The following is a 22,749-nucleotide window of genomic DNA, read 5'->3' as shown; positions in this document are numbered from 1 at the left end:
AACTAACATTAGGTTTCTTATCATACCAGATTTCATATGGTGTCTTCAAAGTACCTTTCTTCAATTGAGCTTGGTTCAAGGTGTAAACAGCTATGCTTATTGCTTCTCTCCAAAATGTTTGTGGCACCTTCTTTTCAATCATTAGTGTTCTAGGACAATCCACAATAGATCTGTTTCTTCTTTCAGCTATTCCATTTTGCTGTGGAGTTCTTGGTGTAGAGACTTGTCTTTTAATACCATGATCATTGCAAAATAAGTTGAACTCATTAGATGTGAACTCTCCTCCTCTATCTGATCTAAGACATTTCAGTTGTCTTCTTGTTTCATTTTCAACTCTTGCGTTGTACCATTTAAACATTTGAAAAGCTTCTAATTTTTCCTTTAAAAACATTACTGACATCATCCTTGAATAGTCATCCACAAATAATATGAAATACTTATCACCATAATAACTTTGAACTTTCATAGGACCACAAAGTTCAATGTGCACTAGATCTAAAATTCCCTTAGAAGTGTAGGACTTACTTGTAAAGCTTGATCTTGTCATCTTACCCATCTGGCATCCTCGGCACATAGCATTCTTAGGTTTTTCAAGACTCGGTAGACCTCTTACTTTGTGCTTCTTACTTATTTTGATCAGATTATCAAAATTGACATGACAAAACCTTTTATGCCATAACCAAGTATCATCTAACTTTGCATGCAAACACTTATTCCGAGTTGAGTCAAGGTGAAATGTATTACCTTTTGTTTGTGTCCTGGTAGCAGCTAACTTTCCATTTTTGTCATGAACTTTGACAATTCCCTTCTGAAATTCTATTCGGTAACCTATGTTGTTTAGCTGTGCTACACTCAACAAATTGTATTTTAAACCTTCAACCCAATTAACATCATTGAATCTTGCATTATCAAGAAGTGTTATCGATCCTTTACCTTTTACCGGACATGGTGCATCATTACCAAATCTAACATAGCCTTCATCATAATCTTCTAATATAACAAACTTGTGTTTATCTCCTGTCATATGATGTGAGCATCCACTATCTATAATCCAAGAATCATTAGTGTTTATGTGAGATATTAGGGCTTTTTCTTCATATCTTTCTTCATCTGAGCCATCCTTGATAGCCACATAAACTACTTCCTTTGTATCAGTCTCATCTGATTTATCATTGTTAGATTCCTCATCAGCTATTAAGCATGTCTTTCTATCTCTTCTTCTGAAGTCTCGGTGTCCTCTGTAATGATTATCTTTCTGTTTGTTATCTCGGTAATCTCTCTTTTCAGTAAAATCTTTGTCAGGACAGTTAGAAGCCATATGTCCTATCTTATCACAATTGAAACATTTGAAAGGTGGTTTTCCTTTATACTTACCTTTGCCTCTCGGTAACCTTTTGGCTAATAGTGCTTCAAACTCTTCCTGCTTTCTGATTTCTTCATACAGTTTGTGTACTTCTTCCATGTTCTTCCGAAATCTTTCACTTGCTCCACTATGATCTCCTTCAAGTACTTATACTTTCTTTCATTGTAATAATTAGATTCATCAAGATGAAAAGAACTAAATGCAGATTCAACTTTATTTACCGAAGATCCACTGTTATCAAAATTACTTAACTCAAATGCATGTAGCTTACCAATAGTAGCATCCAAAGAAACTGGCATATTAGGTACAAACCTGAATTCATTGATTGCAGAGACTCAGATTGTATAAGCTGGTAGAAGGGTTCTCAACAACTTACTTGTTATATCCCTTTCTTCAATAGTTCCACCTGCACCTTTGATTTGATTGACAATCTCCTTTAGTCTTGTACTGTACTGAGTTATGTTCTCACTTTCATTCATCCTCATAGATTCAATTTGTCCTCTCAGACTGTCTACTTTTTCTCTTTGAACATGTTCATCTCCTCCATATACTGATATGAGCTTATCCCACATTGCCTTTGCATCATTGCAGCCTTCTAGATTATTAAACTCTGAATCGGTCAATGTAGATGTTATTTCAATCATTGCTTGAATATGTTCTTGCTTCGCCTTTATCTATTCCATAGTCAATGGATAGGTGCTCGGTGTAACAAAATCATTCTCCAGATAGTATACATCATATTCTCCAACTCCTGATAGATGTAGCTTCATCCTTTTCTGCCATGTAGAGAAACTTGACTTGTTCAACTTCGGTGCATCCCTCTTATACATCTTTGGATCTTTAACTCAAGTGCATTTAAACTTTCCTTCTGGAGTCCAAAGCTTTGATACCAATTGATAGTTCTGGTACTTAATATAAGTACAGATCCAATAGCCAACAAGATGAGAGGGGAGGGGGGGGGGGGTGAATCATACAAACTTAATCATCCATAAAAACATCAGATTCAACCTCGGTAACATATATATCAGTAATATAACCAAAATTGTTAAACATGCAAACTCAAAAGCATATGAACAATATAAACCTCATAACACTAGATTTAATGAGGAAACCCAATTAGGGAAAAACCACTATGGGATTTCGGACCCACTAAGAAATATACTCTTCTAGAGTATGCTCGGTTAAAAGCAAATCCTGTTAAAGATTACAAACACATTGCTAGATGTGACCTGGTTAAGGGATTTCCCTCAGATCTGTTAGGATCTTCACTTTGTTAGAAGTGACCTTGTTAAAGGATTTCAAACACTCAATCAGAATGTCACCTTGCTAGAGGGTTTACATATAAGACTGTTAAGTCCACTTAGTTAAGAGATTTTCTGTCACTTTCACAAAATAACAGTAATAAAATCTATCTGCAACTTCACATCTAAAATGCTAAAGCAGATTCCTATTTGTTCTATACAATCTAGACATAGAACTAATCTTGTCTATCTAGTGGGCTTCTATACTCTGTTATTCTAATAGGTCTTCAAGCTTCTGTGCTCGGTAATCACTATGTAGCATCCCTGTGCATACACTTGCCCGCATATATTGTTTATCAACAGTTTCCTATTTATAAACAATTAGGTAACCACTTAATCTCCTTGACCACATTTCCCATGATCAATCATAGCCATTAGATCTTCAATCTTGTCCAGGTTCAATGCATCTTTCGATCTGAAAACATTTTACCCCGCCTTGGAACTTGCATAATAGTCTTGGAACTTGCATAATAGTCTTGGAACTTGTGCCAGGGTATTGCGGTTCAATCTGAGCTGTAGATCTTCATGCCGACTTTTCATTGCCTTAGATTCATTAACAAACTTCATTCATGGCTTACCAATCATTTAATTTGCTCTAGCTCATCAGCTTCCATCATTAAATACTGCATGTAAACATTTAATGCATTCTATTATAGCTCGGTTACAACTCGGTAAGAACTCGGTGAATACTAAACTTTCACTCGGTAGACATTCCACCTTCATTAACCGATAGCGATAACCTTAGGATTTACCGACTAGGTTCTTTGCTTGATAACATAGTATAGTATTAACCTTTACAATTTACAACATATGTATGATGTTAAAACAATCTAAAACATCATGATCTCATCATTGTCTGACTCGGTAGTAGTTTCCCATTGAATACCTTATTCATCCCCTTATTCATCATATTCTTTCCTGTGTCTTTTACCGATATCTTTATAATCTTCATATCATACTTCTCAAGATATGACAACATCATACTGAATTAGAAAATCAATTTCTTGACATCAATGACAAAATAATAATATCAAGATAGTAAAACATCTTTAAGCAGTTATATCCATAATCATCAACAACCTTCTCAATGTCCTCCAACAATCTTTCATTCTTTGTTATAATGCAATATTGCCAACATATCCATGGGTTGATTCTGTAAAGTACAGTCAATCAATTCAAGATGTATTAAGGATACATTTTGGATAGGTTCAAGAGCGTTCACGGTATTGTTATCACAACTACGGATCGAAAAGTCAAGTTCCAGAATGATACCTTGCGTAAGTGTCTCGAGACCAAGAAGAGTCAGATCATGATTATTAAAGTTCACGTTAATATTTAATCGATCTAATCCAATAGACATACTTGTAACGTCATTTACTACGCCGGACTGGACGTCATGTCGTGGTTTAACAACAATAAGACTAGTAGGCAACTTTTCATTGTTTGTATCAGATGATTCAGAATTTGAGGATGAGTGGGTATCATCATGAACAGGATTGTCATCAGAGTCATCAGAATCATCAGAGTTATCGGGTGAAGTTTCCAAGTCTCTTTCAGGTGATTTAGTAAGCATATGTATGGTATCAATACTAACATCTTTAATGCTACAAATTCCTTCATATTGTAGTTCATTTGTCATTTGTATCTGACACACCTGTTGACATGATCTCAGTGTTTCTGTGATTTTTTGTCATCTACTCCATTCAACGTCTTCTAGAATGATAACTGGTTCTTGTTCTGTAGCTTCTAACTCTTCCTGTGTAGTGCTATAAATGATTTGTTCTGTTTTAGGATAAGGACACATAGATGAGAAGCTTTCTGGTATTGTTCCTTCTTTCAATGCTTGTTCATAATTTGCTTGCCTCTTTTGCCTAATTTCTTGTATTTCCCTCTCTAGTTTTATGTGCATCAGCTCTTGAGTATCATCAATAACACCACTAGATTCTTCTGGAGTTTCTGTAGCGGATGTGTCTGAAAGATAGTTAGGACCCCATTCATACTCGTTTGAATCAGTCTCCGAATCATCTACTTGTTGCCTGCCAGTATATGTGACTGGAACTTTTAATGGTGCAAACAATTCTCTGATTCTCACAACTTCATCTCTTATATCCTCAGGAACCTCAACTTCTTGTATTATCGTAGCTGATACCGTCGAAGCTTGAGCACTAACTATTTCTTCTTTCTTGACCGTTGATTCCTCTTTCTCTTTTCTACACTCTACTTTTGTTTGTTTAGGGTTTGCTTCATGTAATGTTAAAGGCGATATATTTTTCAAGCCTTTAGACTTAGAAATATGTTTTTGTTTTGATGTCTTTTTAGGATTGTATCCCAGTCCAACCTTATCATGTGTGGATTTGGTTTGTAGCTGAATTGGTTTAGTAATACCTTCTTTTTGTTTTCCCAAGGGACCAGTACCTGAGTACCCCATGCGCTGAATTATTTTGTAACCATGACCATATTGGTTTGAGGAAATCTCACAATGTCGTACCTCCTCATTTGGACTATCTTCCTTAAAGAGCCAGTTAAGCACATCATCCTCTTCTATTTCATCCACCAAGGAGGTAGAAGACTGTATGAAGAGACCATCATATATAGTATTCGAAGCCGAAGTTTGTGTCCTCATAGCCTCTGATGGCTTGCCCAACTGTTTTGGTGATGAAGGGAGAGAAACTAATGATAGTACCGGTTCTATCTTGTAGCCATCCATGCCGGTATCTGTAATCTTCAATCTCTTTTCTAAGTCTTTCATCAATGTTTTTGGATCTTCATTTGGAGAGGCTGCCCTATTATGAGGCACACAAGTATCTGCACCTTTTGTTAATGCATTATAGATGACATTTGTATCAACAAGAATATTGACTTCAGCTCCATTATAAGGAAACTTTAAGCATTGGTGATATGTTGACGGTACTGCCTTCATTTCATGAATCCATGACCTGCCCAGTAATATATTGTATGACAATGGAATATCGAGAACCTGGAAAATGACATATCTCTCTACCGGTCCCACTCTGATTGGTAATGATACCAAACCTTTGGAGGTCTTCTCTTCTTCATCATAGGCTTTAATTGTTATTTTCTTGCCTAGATCAATGACATTTTCAGAGAATCCTAGTTGTGTAAGCAGATGATAAGTACAGATATTCAACCCCGCACCTCCATCTATCAAAACATGTTTAACTCTGTGTTTGTGGATCATGGCTTCAATATGCAATGGCTGGTTATGTGGATGATTTAATGAATTGTCATCTTCCTTAGAGAAGGTCAAATAGTGAGGTGAAGTCAAATGGCCCACCATAGACTGAAACCGATCAATGTCTAAATCTTTTGGAATGTTGGTAGTGAGAAATGCTTTGTCTAGGATTTTCTTGTGAGCAGATGAGAGCTGTAGCAATTCAAAAATTGAAATTTGATCATTTGTCCTTTTTAACTGTTCAACCACGCTGTATCCAGAGGATGATGATGAGGTTAATCTTTTAAATTTGTCCAAGGTTGATTCCTTTTGTTTGTTTGGCAAGGCTGTTGGATTTGATGTTTCTTGAGCCGGTTTGGAAGAACTAGCTCCTTGGAGGGTAACTTTCTTTTGAGATCTGGTCAGAGCTTTTGCATATCGTGATTCATTTGGTTTATCTTTAACTATAATCACATTGCAATATTCTGAGTGTGAAGGTTCAATCATGTTGATAACGTTGTCCTGGCTGGCATAAGCATAACTTACCTTGGCACCTCCTTTGGTCTTTGAGGAATCACCTTGTTCATAAGTAGGCAAAGGGTCTTTAAATGCTTTATGATCAACATTGGTTGGATGATTCCCAACAACAACTTTACCAGCATCTATGAGATCCTGAATCTCATGTTTTAGCTTCATGCAATTGTTTATGTTATGACCCTTATTCCGATGGAAGTCACAATATTCATTTTCTCTCCACCATCTTGGTTTGACATCCGGATCATATGGTCTGGAGTTATCTAGTAGTGTTATCAAGTTGTTTGCCAACAGAGTTTTGAAAGCAGACTCATATGATTCTTCAGGAGGAGTAAAATCATGCTTAGGTTTGGAAAGCCAAGGCTTTTCTTTGAACCATTTCTTTGTTTTCTTTGGCGGATTCTCTGTTGCAATCTTAGCGGCTTTAAGTGCTTGTGTACCACTAGCTAGGTTGAATATTGTGGATTTTGAGTTGGTTTTGACAGTGTCTACTACTCCATCATTAACAACATTCTTGTTGTTGTCTTTGGCAAATTTCCAATACTTGTTCTTCTCTTTAGAGCTAGATCCCGTTTGTGTTTCTTTCCAAGGTGTGATATCTCCCTTCTTTATGAGCACATCTTCCATTCAAATGGCATTATCTACCATTTTGTTAAATGATCGGTGTACTTGCATTTGTACACTATGTTTCAGTTCGGGGACCAAGTTATTGACAAATATATCCATTTTCTCAGAGTCTGGAATAGGTCGTGGGTACCTAGAGAACATCTTTCTCCAGCGTTGGAGAAATGTAAGAAGAGGTTCCCCTGTTTTCTGTTGAGTATTACAAAGATCGATCATAGTCACAAGATGTCAAATGTTGTATGAGTATTGTTGTAAAAATAGTTGGATTAGTTCTTTGAATGTTTTTATTCCTTTGGGTAGACTTGAGAACCATTCCATTGCTTGACCCCCTAAACTCCTTGGGAAGAGGCGCATGAGGTACGTTTGATCATGCATGAATTCCATACAAGCAACACTAAATTCCCTAACATGATCTTGAGGATCTGAGGTACTGTCATATTTGTCAAATTTTGGGATTTCCACTCGTGAAGGGAATGGAGGCATGTGTAAATTCTTGTCAAATGGAAAGGGACATATTGTTTCGGGGACTCGTCCTTATTCTTCAGCTCTGTGAGCTCTGTTCGCAAAGCTAGTAACTGTTTGTGTACCATGATTATAGGCGAGTCTTCCCTTTTAGTAACAAGTGTCTGAACATCATACCCAATAGGAAGTTTGGCACCTTGATTTGCTAGTTCTAAGAAATAGTCTTCCTTTTCTCGGGTCATGATAGTTTTCATCATTTTTCTAAAGTCTTTGTCTTTCTGATAGTCAAGGATTTCTTTTTCTGGAGGTTCAACAGCTTCATCAATCTCACTTGATGACGAGGAGTCATTATGATTTTCAGGAATATTATGGTCATTTTTGTTTCCATCATTGTATTCTGTCTCATGTATAGTGGGAGATTTTGGTTCATCAAAAATTGGTCTGCCTGATGACGACGGCATGTCAGTGAGGGGATCCTTCACGTAGAATGGATTAACTTGATAAGTGAAGGTTTGTTCTTTTCCTTTGGCTTGTTTCTTACGAGAACTCTTGGTTTGAATAGGCATCTTTATGGATTTGTGTGACCTAGAGTTGTTTGTGATGCAGAGGTCAAGATCAATTTTAGAGCTAGTTGTTCTGTTTAGAGTATTGTTTGGGAGAAACAACTGAGATTTTGTCTGATTTCAGGAACGATCTATCCTGTTTAAGACGTTATCTAAGTTGATTCTAAGCGTAGTGTAAGATTCAGTCTAGTTTCAGGAACGATCTATCCTGTATAAGACATTATCTAAGTGACTAAAATTTGATAGGTAGTTGATTGAACTAGCTGAGAGGTGATCGACCAAATCGTGCAACACAAATGGAAGAGGTACACTGTCTTGATCTGTTTATGCTCAGGAAAATGATAACCAGTATTATGTTTGCTGTAAGCTATTTTTAGGCAAGTTTGATTGTTCTGTTCTGACAAAACCAGAGACTCGTACGATAGGATTTTCTGGACCGGACGATAATTTAGCAGCTACAGGACGACAATAGTTTTGTTTCGTACGAGTTGCTGCCTCGTATTGTACAACAAATGGGCATGTGCAGGATGACAAAAGACTCAGAGCAGTTATGTTTCGTACGACACAGGATACAGAGTCAGACGAAAGAATAAAATGGCTCGTACGACACAAAATTGGGTCTAGGACGACAAACCAGAAAACTCGTACCACACAGGATGTGATATAGGACGATGAATTATCAGACTCGTATGACTGTTCACAGAACAAAGCCTAGAAATTTTGAGTTTTTTTTTTTCGATTTGCTAAGCATGACCAATTCCGAGATGGACTGATTTTTGACTAGGATAGACTAGTTTTTGACACGGACAAAGTTTCCACTCACTGAGTTGTTTCTGGTTTTCACTAATTTTTGGTATTTCAGTTTTTTTGTTTCAGGGATGAAAACACAAAAAATGAGTAGTATGTATAGTGACTCCAATCACAACATGCAAACCCTAAGGAATTTGGTGAGGAAAGAAAACCTTTGCTTGCAGACTCAGGTACACACCCAATAGCTAATCAGAATATGGCAGCTGAGTCTCACGCAATGGATTCTCAACGCCGTATTATCCGACTCCAAATGCTAATGGGGGCACGAAATGACAAGTATCTTGGGAGAGTTACTATCTCTCTTGCACAAAGATTATCCCCCTTTCGGAGATGAACCAGGTAGCTTCTAATTTTAAATTAGATTTAGTCAGGGATCCTGCGGCGCGTCGAGGTATAAACTCAATTAAGAGGTCTCCCAGCCTTGAAAACCAAGGTTTAATATACCCGAAGGTATGGAGGAGAGCTATTCCCAAGCACTGCCGTTGACTTGATTTTCATCAAATCACGTTTATTTTATAGTGGGTTGGAGTACTTTGCGTCTAGCCTTTCCCATTTAGGTCGTTCCCCTCACATCGGCCGTAACAGCTTTAAGAGTTTTTCAACCCCTCAGGAGGGCAGGCCTGCTAAAGATGTACAAATCTCAAACAAAGAAAAAGCTTCAAGGGTTTGGATTTCTGATTGTCTAGAAAAAGACAAGAGCATACTCTCCTACCTCTCAGAATCTTCTAAAAGCACAAAAGACAGATTTGTTCTTTAACCAGATAGCAAGTTAGGTTCCTAAAAATGAATTTAAAGAATACACGATGTTTAGTCGGTTCTCCTTCAGGCAACCTGCAAAGACAACGAATCAGTAGTCATATTGTCTTTGTGCGACAAGCATATTCTTCGACAAGTGTTTTGCAAAAAACTAGTTAGGCTGTGAAAAACTCTGAGATAGACAGATAAACAGTCAGGGTCAGTCATCAGAATAATCAATCAGAAATGAAAAAAAAAAATGAAATTTGCCTCCTTTACCAAAAAATACAGAATCGCATGACAGATACTTGACTCGTACAAGACATGATGCAGTATAGTACGAAACAAGATTGTTGATGATGTTGGCTCGTACGACAGAGGATCTACTCATACGATAATATATTTGTAATTCGTGCGACACCTAGAGTTTGTTGTTTCAGCCTATAAGAATTGTCGTACGAGATGTACAGACGAAAAACTGAAAAATCTGAAACCTAGAAAATAACAAAAAATAAAGCAATCAGTCTTGGAGGCCGAAAAAATGTAGTCTTCGGGCCCCACGGTGGGCACCAGAGATGTGTGTGTGTGTGAAAAAGTGAACCTGTAGCTGCAAGCACAACACTTCAATTAAGTCATTATATGCATGGTTAGTAATCAATAATCAATAAGAAATAAACCATAGCAAAGCGACTAATTGCCTTCTAAAAGATGCGAGTATAAGATTGCTCTCAGATTTTTATAAGCAATACCAGTGACTAGACTACACCAAGACGAAGGATTTAATCTATATGATATTAAACTATATGGATGCAAGATGGATGAATAATTCAAGCAATAATATCCAATTCAAGCAACAATGAGATGCAAGCAATAATGAATGTAAAATGGATGCAAGTAATCTAAAAAAAAGCACAATGATTTCAATGACTCCAGAGCGAAATTAGCATGATAATAATCTCCAAGCGTGTTCTCAAAAATCTTTGGGGTGAATTGGAATTAGAGCTGAAGACTGAATTTATAGAGAATCACAAGAGAAAAAGCTCAATTTAGGATTAATTGAAATAATTGAGAAATCATGTTCAGTTAATCTTGAGATAGATTCCAATTATAATTTAATTGAAATGCATTCAAATTAGAAGTCCAAGTTGCATTGGAAAATAATAATAAATTAATTCCATGCACATCTGATAAAAATAGATAATTCCATGCACATATTTGATTCATTCAAGAAAAAGCTTTTTTCAATGCAACTGAACTTCTTTTTCTGTTTTGAAAAGCTTGGAGTTCCAATTTAGAGAATAATTCCATAATTCAATTAAATTGCTTTTCTGATTTCAAGTTCTAAATTTAGAAAAAAGAAATAATATCTCAAGTTTGATTTCTCTTTTAATTCAATTCTTTTTTTGATTTTTGTTTTGTTTCAATTCAACTCTTTGTAATAAATTAATTCATCTTTTGTAATAAATTAATCCTTTTTGCATGATCGAATGACAAATTTATTAATTTAATTAAATATGCAAGGATATTTAATAAATTAAAATGGGATAATTGATCAAAATGATGTTCTTGGAATGATTCAATTAATTAAATAAATATTTAATTAATGTTGAGTAGTTGATTTGCCATATGATTTTTGATAATTAAAGAATTAATAATGTGCTCAAGATTAATTTAATTGCCTTGGTTAGGACCTTGGTGATGTTGTCGAGATTAGGGGCCCATGGTTTAGATGACCAATTTTAGGGTATTATAGATGTTGCTTGTTTTTTGTTGATAGTTTTGAAGTGCCCTAGTTAACTCTGCTTTACTAATAAAAAACATGACCTCTGACGTTGACACGACATGCCCTCTGTCTCCATGAGAAATGATTTTGACCCAAAGATATGAATTGGTGAGGCCACAAAGAAGGGACCTCATGCCCACACTTCACTTGATCAAGCCCACAATCTCAACAAACCAACAGACGCACAAGGCATGCGAGCTCAATGGCCCAACACATATTTGAACCTTGGTGGATGCCAACAAAGTATTTTAATTGCGACACTACACATCTGAAGACAAGGCTAATCCTACTTTAGTTCTAGGCCATTTAATTATTTTGCTAGAAAAAATAAAATACAAATTATCATATGCAATGTAAAGGATACTAGTATAAAATCATTGGAAAAAAACATAACCAACAATTTGCCATAATTGAAGTAATTTTTTAAACAAAAGAAATAAAATAATTGGTTCACTTTGTTTGGTGATCTCTTTAGGCCTCTTGTTTCATGTTCAGTCTCTCACAATGCCTCCTAAAATTCACACATTTGAGGGTTTTTATGGAAAAACTAATAAAATTGTAGTCATCAATTGGAGATTGAATTAATCAACAAGCTTAATCTTGTTGAAATTGAGAGTATTCAATACTTTATTACATTTAAATTCCTTTCAATCCTTAGGGACTAGAGATGCGTTAAGGACTATTTTTACCATGCCCATCTTTTATAGATTTGTAGAATCTCTCACACGTCATCAAGATAAGTTGATTCAAATGTGGTCACTCTCTAGTAAGTCTTCGAAGTCATTTCCTTGATTCATACAAAGAAACCTTGCTTTATGACAAAGTTAGAGGTTAGCTGAGAAGGACTAATAGTAGTTTTGCACATGATAAGTCTAAGTGTATGAGGAAACATATTTTCTCTCAGAGAGCTTCTTAAGAATAATACAATTATTGTCTTGAGTTCTCCTAGTTGTCCTCCAAAATAGGGCAAGGAAAGGTAACACTCTCATAGTTGTTGCTTCATCATCTACAATGAGATGGATAGTTGATTTTGATTCTTTGCACCACATGGATATATCAAAGAAAAAATTCTCTTCATTTGAGTCATGTACTACTCTAATCATTCATATGGGTGGTGATTCTACAATTAATGGTTTTAGTTGATATAGATAGACTCTTCAACAATGTTCTTTCAATACCTTAAGATTAAATTATGATATGAGATCTTGAAGATAATTCACTAAGTACCCATAGAAAAATAGATTGTAAGACGCACTTATATATTTGTTAATATTTTTTTCCTGATTCACTTCCAAGGCCTTTTTTGCTAACATTAATGAAGGTAAATTATAACACAAATTGTTTGTACTTTTTCTTTTGCATCTTTTTCCCCTTGTTCTCTCTTTTCTTTAAAATGGGTCCATTTAAATTTTCATTACTAACACCATACAACTACAATGAATGGTATCGAAATGCATGGGATGACTTAACGTGACTAGGATTTACACCATATGTTGTAAAGAATGTGTTTCAAACCCATTGAAGATAAGGAAAAGCTAATATGAATGATTGAACTTGGTTGTCTTAAGAGTTTAGTTTCCTTAGATGTTATGTCTCATATTGAAGGATATATAGATTCACATGATGCATGGAAAAAACTAAAAACTATATATTGTAAAACAAATGAAGGCTAGGGTAATTAAATTGATAGCATATTGATAAGTCTCAATCCTAAGTCTTTTGATAATATCCAAGACTATGTAACAAAGGTGAATGACCTTAGAGCATAATGTAAATCATGTGGCCTTGAAAAGAAAGATATTTAGCTTGTCTATAGTGTCGTATGCTAAAATTCATCATGTAATCAATCAGGAATAAAAGGGAAATCACGAATCCCTATCCTAATAGAATTTAAACAAAACTCAATGAAATAATACAAAACAAGAAATAGGAATGTAAAATCTATCAATTAATTCTCCCTATTCCATGACTGCATATAGCTTCCACTGTTCTTCTTCTCTTTGTGGTATGGTGGCTCTCAGATATTGCATTGGTAACCTGCAAATGACACAAAGATTCAAAGTTTGTGATCGTTGAAAATGGAGATTGAATGCTCAATTTATAGATTATCGGAGAGGATTGATTGAAAGGTGGAACGAATTGATCAAGAGGTGGAACTCAGGTGAGCTCACGTGCCGATTGATAGTTGAACTGCTGATTTGGAGGTAGAACATAATAGATTGAATAGATAAAATGAGTTAATTGATTGAGAAAAAAGCTAATTGAAAGATGAAAAAGGGTGATTGGAGGATAATTGATTGATGACAAAGAAAACTTTATTTAGAAAAAGCTAACTAGAAGATAGAAAAAGAATGATTGGAGAGAATTAAAGAAATGATGTAATTAATCAATTAATTGAAAAGATCAATTAAAATAGATAGAATAGTTAACTAATTGAAAGCTGATTGAGAAAAATCCAAAGTGGAAGATAGGAATAGAGATTGAAAAGATAATTGATTTAATTAATTAATTTAGCATGTGCTTGCACTTTGACTTAGATTTTCAATTTAATCTTTGCATGAGATTTAATTCAAATATTGAATTTATTTTAAATTCATTTTGTTATTGAATATATTTAGAACTTGACTTTGATTTTCAATTTGATTTTTGAAATCATGCACATGTATTTGAAATTAGAAGAAATATGAATTAGAATGAAATTAAGAGAATTAAAAAAATTTAATGAAATTAGAAGAAGTATGAAATTAAATGAAATTAGAATTTTGGGATTTGGAATTTGAATCAGGGGAAATAATTAGTTAATTAAATAATTTAAAGAAGCTATTTAATTATTTAAAAATTGAATTTAATTAAATAATAAAGATTATTTAAATTAAAGGAATTAAAATCATAATTAATTAAATAATAAATATTTACAAAAGGGTTAATGATTAAATGATTAATTGAATAGAGATAGAAATTGAAAAATAATTTATTTAAATAATGAAGATTATTTAAATTGAGGGATTAATAATCATAATTAATTAAATAATAAATATTTAATTAACATTAGAAATGGTTTAAATGATTAAATGATGATAGAATTGAAAATAGAATAATTAGTAGGATGACAAAGAAATATGAAATTAGAAGAATAAGATTAATTAACTTAATTAAATAATTAAAGAATTATTTAGCTAATTTAGATGAATAATTAGTACATGATTAACGAGACATTTTTAGGTGTCTACATTTGCCCCTCTTTGAGACAATGTCAGAACAATGTTGTTTCAAAGAAAATGAAAAAAATTCTACCCTAGTATGCCCTAGTGAGGCTTAGGGTGTAAATATGCCCCCTCGAGAGATTGTTTATGCATTAAAGGTATGAATTATCTCTCGAAAAAAGAAGAATGTTAGATAGAAGAATAGTTAGTTGATTAGAGATAGAGATAGGTGATGTGAAAATAATATTGAGATAGAATATGAGAAAATGAACCTTAGAATGAAATAGAATAATGTTAGATGATAGAAAATGATTTAGAAAAAGATGATGAGAAAAGAATCAACAAACTAGCAATAAGGAAATGCGATGAAATGAGAATGATTGATTCACAAACCTGTATCATTATTTATTGCTCAATATATATCCATCACTGAGCCTTATTATTGAACAATGGAGCTTAGCACATCAGGGTATAAGGAACCAAGATGTAAAGATATCTCATTGAAGAAACAAACACGTAGCAAACAAGGAGTGAACCCTCCATTTTGAGAATAATGCCAGGGGTCGAGGTATGTGGGATAGTCACAAGCATAACTATCCATGACTTTTGCATAGGATATTTGCCGAATGAACGTACCAAGACAGACACCCATTGGAACTATTACCCCAAAACTTCATTGGTCCACACCACAAACAACAAACAAACAAAAATATTATGACCATCTTGGCTCCTCTAGTCACTTGTGGACATCCTTGAGTAGCATAGGAACATGATCTGTTGCCAAATGATAAAAGATATAGACTGACCCAAACAAAATTTAGCAGCCATACTGATCGGTGTCTTCGTTTTGAGTGCTTGATGTGATAGTTGATAATGCCTGATCTCAGAAAGTTGCAGACCTCATTTAAGACCGACTTGTCTGATTTCAAGTGTATCCTCTTCTATTTAAGACAAGATAATGATCACTTGATATGAATATTATACGATTGATAAGATAGTTTGATCAGTTGATTGCAGATGTTTGACTGGATAGTTGTATCCTTTGTTAACTTCGTGTGAATTGTTTGCTGGATATCTACTAAGGTATTTGAGTCTTGCGAGACATTTTATTGCAAGTTTTATTTTTGATCGATTTTGTGATTATTTTTTAATTTTGTGGATCAATATTTGAATGTTTTTGATTGATTTTTCTAGGACTTTATCTGAATGTTTTTGGATTGATTTTCAAGATCATATATGGATGTTTTTGGTATTTTTTTAGGATCGTATGTGAATGTTTTGGTATTTTGTTCTTTTCAATATTTTTGAATTTTTATGTTTTCCCAATGTTTTTGATATTTTTATGTTTTTCACTGTTTTTGGATTTGATGAAACATGACCCGTCATCAATTGATAAAGATAAGACTATCTTGGACAAAATCCAACAACCATACTGATCTATGTCATTGTTTTGATCATTTGATAATTGATATGAATGTTTGGTTTGAGAGAGTGAATACCCCGTGTAAGATCGCGCTTTTCAATGTTTTTGAATTTTTTCAGGACTTTATGATTTTTATGATTTTGTGCTTTTCAATGTTTTTGAATTTTTATGTTTTCCCAATGTTTTTGGTATTTTTATGTTTTTCATTGTTTTTGGATTTGATGAAACATGACCTGTCATCAATTGATAAAGATAAGACTAACTTGGACAAAATCCAACAACCATACTGATCTATGTCATTGTTTTGATCATTTGATAATTGACAGGAATATCTGGTTTGAGAGAGTGAATACCCAGTGTAAGACCGATCTGTCTGGTTTTGAGTGTACCCTTCCCTATATAAGACATGTTGATGTTTGATAGAGTTTGATCGATAAATTGATTAACAAGCCATGTGATTAGTTTAATTATCGACTTTGAGAGTTTGTTTGTTGTTGATTTGATTTGATGGACGGTTTATGCTTTCTTGCTTTGATTTTCAATTTTTTATTTTTCGAATTTTAAGGCTTTTTATTTTATTTTATTAGGACTTTTTATGATTTTAAAGATTTTTTTCAGCTATGCTCCCAGTGTGCAGACCTATATGACATGATGATTTGCATAATGTATGTGAAGACAATTAATTTTTGACATGACCTACGTTAATGCAATATGCCTGATGAATGTGCATTTCCTATTCGAACAAGGATGACTGTGTTTGTTTAGCATTTTATAATACACCAATTGAATTGGAGGTACAAAACATTTCATAGATAAGCGGTCAACCGATCCTTAAGGTCATTTGGAACATCCAAATTAACACACTTGGTGACTAGGATTTACAAATGGAGACGCAGAAAAATTCCCCATTGGTTCTTGAAACTTTGATCTTCTTTTGCCCATGTGTGTGCAAATGAGTTAATTCCCGCTCTTGTGTTCACTAAAGATCCTTAGCATCCTATATGACTAGCTACATGGATTATTCTAACTTCGAAAGCATCCCGAATAGAGCCTCACTGCCAACAAGCTTTTAGAGCTCCGACGAGGTTATAGACTGTAATTTCTCAGATATTGCTCCATTGCCAGTAGGCGTTCATAGCCCTGATGGAGTTACTCGCATGTTCCCATAGTCAATCTTTTTTTCGCACTTTGTATGCGTGATATTTTAGTTTATATCATTGGTCTTTTGCCTTGAGATGGATATTTGGCAGAGCACTTTTTCTTTTTTCTTTTCTTGCCTTGAATTGTAAGTAATGAAACCTACTTGGGTCTGACAATTACAACGTCGCTGAAGTAGAATTTTAGATTTTTCATTAGTCATATGATCAACTAGGTGTCTCGAATGAATTAGAGATTTCGTTAATGTGTTTGAGATATAACAATTGATAGATTTTGGGTTAACAAGTCTCAAATAGTGAAACACTACCCAACCATAAGTAAAGCGTCTATTTATTCCTTTATGTAAGGTTGCTAAAACTCATAGATAACACAATTTTTTCCACACGTACACCACTACATTCATATGTCACAGCATAAGTAATAATGATAAACAAATTAGACCAGAAGAGTTATATCTTTATTGATTTATCCAAAATATATCCATACATAATCTCCCCTGCCGAGGTTCCATCCAAACAATATATAGACCCGACGGTTAGCCAAGTTGCCAACCGTCACCAACTCCCAACTACCCGACGACAACCTCTCGGCAACACAAGATTACCATAAACACAATTATAATTATTATTCTTACTAACATAAGTTATTTACCCCTAACATTAGCCCCCCCCAAAATGTAGTCATCTTCGAGACGATTAAGACAATAAGAGCTGAAATATAAAACATAAACTAGGACTGAGAAGAGGGAGGAGGCGTCCCTATAGTGGTTGGAGAAGAGGGTTGTTTCCCTGTGTGAAGTCTTAGGTTCTTTTCCGCCAGCAGGTGTCATTCCCGTGCCTTTTTGACCATGTGGGCAACTTCCAACAGTTTCTTAGCTTTTTGCTCTATCTGTGAGGTGAGCTTTGCCACGTTGGCTGCCAGTACTTGCACCTCCTTATTTTGCATGCTACAACAAGCCTCATTGGTGGTAATCTTCATTTCCAACTCATTCTGCAGGTTCCTTTCTACTGCAGCCAACTGTACATGCTTCTCCCCTTCCTTCTCTAGTTTTGTTATATATAGTCGCTGGGCCTCTTGCTCTATCTGGTGCCGCTGCATCCTCAAGTACACATCCTGGGAGGCCCCCTCCTTGCTACGGAAGGTGGTGCCCAAAGTGTCCCTACCTCCCACCAGGTGCCTGTGAGTCCATTCCTGAACCATTTCTGGTGTACTACGGTCCAACCACCCTTGCTTCTCGAAGTGGCATGTAAACTCATTTGCACACCCCGTAGTCATGAAGTGACATAGTTGCATAGCATCGACAGAGTTGCTGGTCTCCATCTGCCCAGTCAATTGTGCCATTCCTAGTGCAACATCGGAGAGCCCCTGTAGCTCTCCAAGGAATCGTTGGAGTGAGCCTACTGGATCACTCGGTTCTGGTGGAGTGAGATGGAGCCCTACCAGTGATCCTTTTGGCCTGTTTTCCCCATCATAGTTGCTCTTTTGGTCCTACTCGCCACTTCCTGGGGCCTGATGCTCTCGGTCAACAGACATCCCCACGTCCTGATCTGTGATATTAATAGTTCTGTCTGGTGTCAGCTGTCCGGTGCGGGTGAGGGGGAAAGGTGCGGTGTAAGTGCGAACTGCCCCAACCATCCATCCAATGATACATCTATATCTTCATCCATGAGTGTCTCCAGTGTTGCCAACGCCTCCAGACCATCTCCCATCATCGGTACACCCCTTGACTCATCTTTCTCCATTGGTCTTGTACTAGTACTTGTTGGTACCGTACTAGTATATGCTGGTACCGTACTAGTACCTACTGGTATAGTACTAGTGCACGTCATACTAGTATCGTACTAGTACATGTTGGCACCGTACTAGTTCATGCCATACCAGTACATGCTGGCACCATACCAGTACTTGCTGGCACTGTACCAGTTCACGTTGGCACCGTATCAATTCCTACTGGTACTGTACCAGTACCTATCGTACTAGTACATGATGGCACTATACCAGTTCATGCTGGCACCGTACTAGTTCATGATGGTACTATACTAGTGCTCACCATACCAGTACATGAACCTTCCGTATTAGTACCTGAACCCGACGTATTAGTACCAAGTCCCTATACGATGACCTCATTTTTCCCTGGTACGACCTCCTCTGACATTGCTTGGTCTGCCATACTGGTATCGTTTGTGGCTTCCAAGGCAAGCACAACTAGGCTGATCTATGGTAGTGACACCTGCTGTTGTGCCGGTGGTTCTCCTTCATTGATTTTTCAGAACAACACTCGTACTGGTCGTACGTCCCCCACCGTACTGGTCACTGTAAGTGCTTCCTGTGGTACCAACTGTGCCGAGGATAATTTTGGGGGTGTGAATTTCACTCTCGTTCTCTTCCATTGCACTCATAGCCCTCCATGCTGATCTTCTGGTTTGATTGAAAATCGTACCGTGCAGCCCTGGAACTGAATGATGGAAGCCCTTTCCTGGTGGTTGTATCCGGATACCATAGTCCCTAGCACAGGCTCAAAATCCTTAATTTTGAATGTCGACATCTGGATGGCATGGTCTACTTGAACTTTTCTGAGGAAGTCCTTTATCACATTGTCGGGGTAAGTTTCCTCCCACCAATTACAAAATTTGCTGCCAGTCACACTCTCAAAGGCTACATTCTCCATCATGATTCCCTCTGGATCCTTCTGCACTTTTGGCTTGATTTTGGTCTTCTTGCTGCTGCTGGCTGGATCTGTAGCTGTCATGGTTGCACTACAACTACTCTGCCCTGTTGTCCTGTCTTTGTCTCATCCTTGACCATTATTATAACGGTCTGTAAGTGTGACCCACCAATTGGTATGGACCATTGGACCAACTGCTGCCTCTACACCGTACAGATTAAATCGTGCACTTCTGTTCCCTAGTCGTACGACCTCTTCAATCCTCGCCAACTCTTAACTTAGCTCCACACGGATAGCAAAAATCTCTGCATAGATACCCTCAAACTTTTTATACAGCTACTCCCTATGTGTACAGATGCCATGAAGGAGGGGATTGTACAGATCCTGCACGTATGGTATGTGCATTTTTTGACCATACAATCTTTCTCCCTTATCCGCTAGTAATCGTACAAGATCGTACGACTTAGTTTCCTGTGGGTGCAATGTTCCACCATATGATATTCCTTTCTTTCGCATACAGATTCCTCCCTTCGCAGGTCGTACACCGTATAGGCTATGCCAGACTCCCTTCTTTGTTGACCATACGCCATATGGGAAACTTAGAGACTCCCTTGACTGCCGTATGCCATACGAGTGATCAACATACCCTCTATCTACAAGTCATACGTCGTAGTGCCTTTTCCTTGTATTGCCTGGCCGTACATCGTACGGGCTATCACCGTCGTATGGTTTGTTAAGGTCATACAGATTTTCTGGCTTCAGCTTGCAAATTCCTTCTACCTCTATCGTCTGTACGGTTTGTGCTTGTACTGGCGTGATGTGTACGGACCTGTACGACCCTGCTTGGCACCTGCTTTTTTCTTTGCAATTTTTTCTTCGACATGCTCTTTCTCTGTCCCAATTTTGCCTATGTGCTGTGTACAAATAACCTCTGTGGGGTTTTAAATAATCATTTGGTCTTTTCAGGGTAAGGGTTAGGCTTAAATATTTCATTATTTTTTTATAAAACAATTGCCTCTTTATTAATTGTATTTTTCCCTTACTTATTTCCCTTACTTTTTCCTTGCACTTTAATTTTTTAATACTCGCCAACCCTCGCCTTTTTGTCTCCTTCATATGCTCTTTTCTTATTATTTTTAATATCTAGTCTCTTATCAATTGTTTTAATTTTATTTGACAACACTTTTTAAATGTTTCCACTTTGAATATGATCCCAGCCTTCAACATTTTGTTGATTTCCTCAATCACCTTGGCCGTGTCATTCTTGTTCATCCTGTACGGTCTCCTCTGTATGGGTTGGGCTCCTGGTATGAGGGATATGTGATGTATGCACAATTCCAGTGGTACCCCCTTCAAGTCCTTGTAGGTCCAAGCAAAGACATCCTTGCATTCTAGAAATATCCTGGAAGTCGCTGCCTTCAGTACAGGGTTCCAGTCATCCCCTACGAGTATCACCTGCGGCTCCTCGTCCTCGTCCTTGCTTAGATTGATTTTTTTCACATCGCTTTCCTTGTACTTGATGGGTGTGTCTCATTCAAACTGGTGGGCTGGTGTGTCATCCACCTGTGCCATTCCCTCTTGGTACCTACCATACTCCGGAGGAAATGACTGCTCTTCCATACCGCCACTTGATTCCCCAATCTCGCATATTTGCAACATGTGGCACTCTGGGTGGTAGACCTCGTAGTCCTCCATTTGCCAATGGAAGAGTCTAGCTAGCAAACTAGTTCCATCTTTAGAGCATCCATCTAGTTCCAGCACTCCTTTGTCGGGTTGCTTCCCTCCTCTATCTCCTTCAGAACCCCACTCCCATCTATTTAAGTCATCCAAGTCAGAGTCAGACGATGCGAGCTCTTCATTGACTGATTGATTCCTTAGGTCAATCACATACTTATGACCTTCACTCTTGATTGAGAGTGTATTCTTCTTCCAATTATGATTGGCTCTAGCCATGATCAACCATCCCCTTCCTAGGAGGGCGTTGTATGCTTTTCTTTCCAGTGGGATGACTACGAAGTCCAAAAGGAATTGTTGTGTCCCGATCACCACCTTTTGTGTCATGAGAGTCCCGAGGGGTTTGATGTCGTGTTGATCCGCACAAACCAGATGGAATGTTGGTGGCCAGAGAGTAGGCTTGCCAAGACCTCTCCAAGTTTCTTCCGGTAGCACATTGACTCCAGACCCGCCAGCCACAATGGTGTTTGTGAGCTTTTGTCCCATTACGTCCATCTCCACGACGACAGGTTTCCATCCAACGCTTACTGTGAGCAGCATAGGGTCCATGGCATCCGTACTAGGTTCCTTCACTGGAGCCACGCTAGGTGGTTTTGTCACCGTCCAATGTTCCTCGTCGATGATTATGTCACCGACTGCATTTGTCAGGGCCATCCTCAACTACGACATGGTCTATAGAAGGTCGGATACCCGTATGGGTATGGTGGTCTGTAACATCTGCTTAATGATAGTTTTCTCTGGTCTTGACCAGAGTGGGGTACTGGTAGCCGGGTGCAAGGCCCTCCATTCTTCTGCCATCGCTTGCTCGATATTTGCCCTGACTTCTTGGAGTCTTTCCTTCTCCGTGCGAGGGTCACGATACATGGCTTTCTTGTTTTGCAATCTTGTGATTGCCAATACGCCTTCCTCCGGTTCTTCTACCTCCAGCATATTCACCCCTTTTTGCCTTGGACAGTCTATGTCCTCGTGATTCCTTGGACCACACCATTTGCACAACAAACTTCCTGCGTCGCCCCCATTTTGACATTCCCGCGCAAAGTGACCCCATTTGTTGCACTTTCTACATTGAATCATGGGTCATCCCTTCACATCGTATTTAATTCTACTCCTTGGTGTGTTATTATTGGACCTATTGTTACCCCATCAATTGTTTTTGTACCCTCCAGGAGAGGCGTCAGATTTTGTTGTCGGCTTCGGAGGTGTCCCTGGCGATGTGACT

The sequence above is a fragment of the Cryptomeria japonica genome, chromosome 2, assembly GCF_030272615.1.
Source record: "Cryptomeria japonica chromosome 2, Sugi_1.0, whole genome shotgun sequence".
Classification (NCBI taxonomy): domain Eukaryota; kingdom Viridiplantae; phylum Streptophyta; class Pinopsida; order Cupressales; family Cupressaceae; genus Cryptomeria; species Cryptomeria japonica.
The sequence above is the reverse complement of the archived record's forward strand: the minus strand, read 5'-3'. Positions refer to the sequence as shown.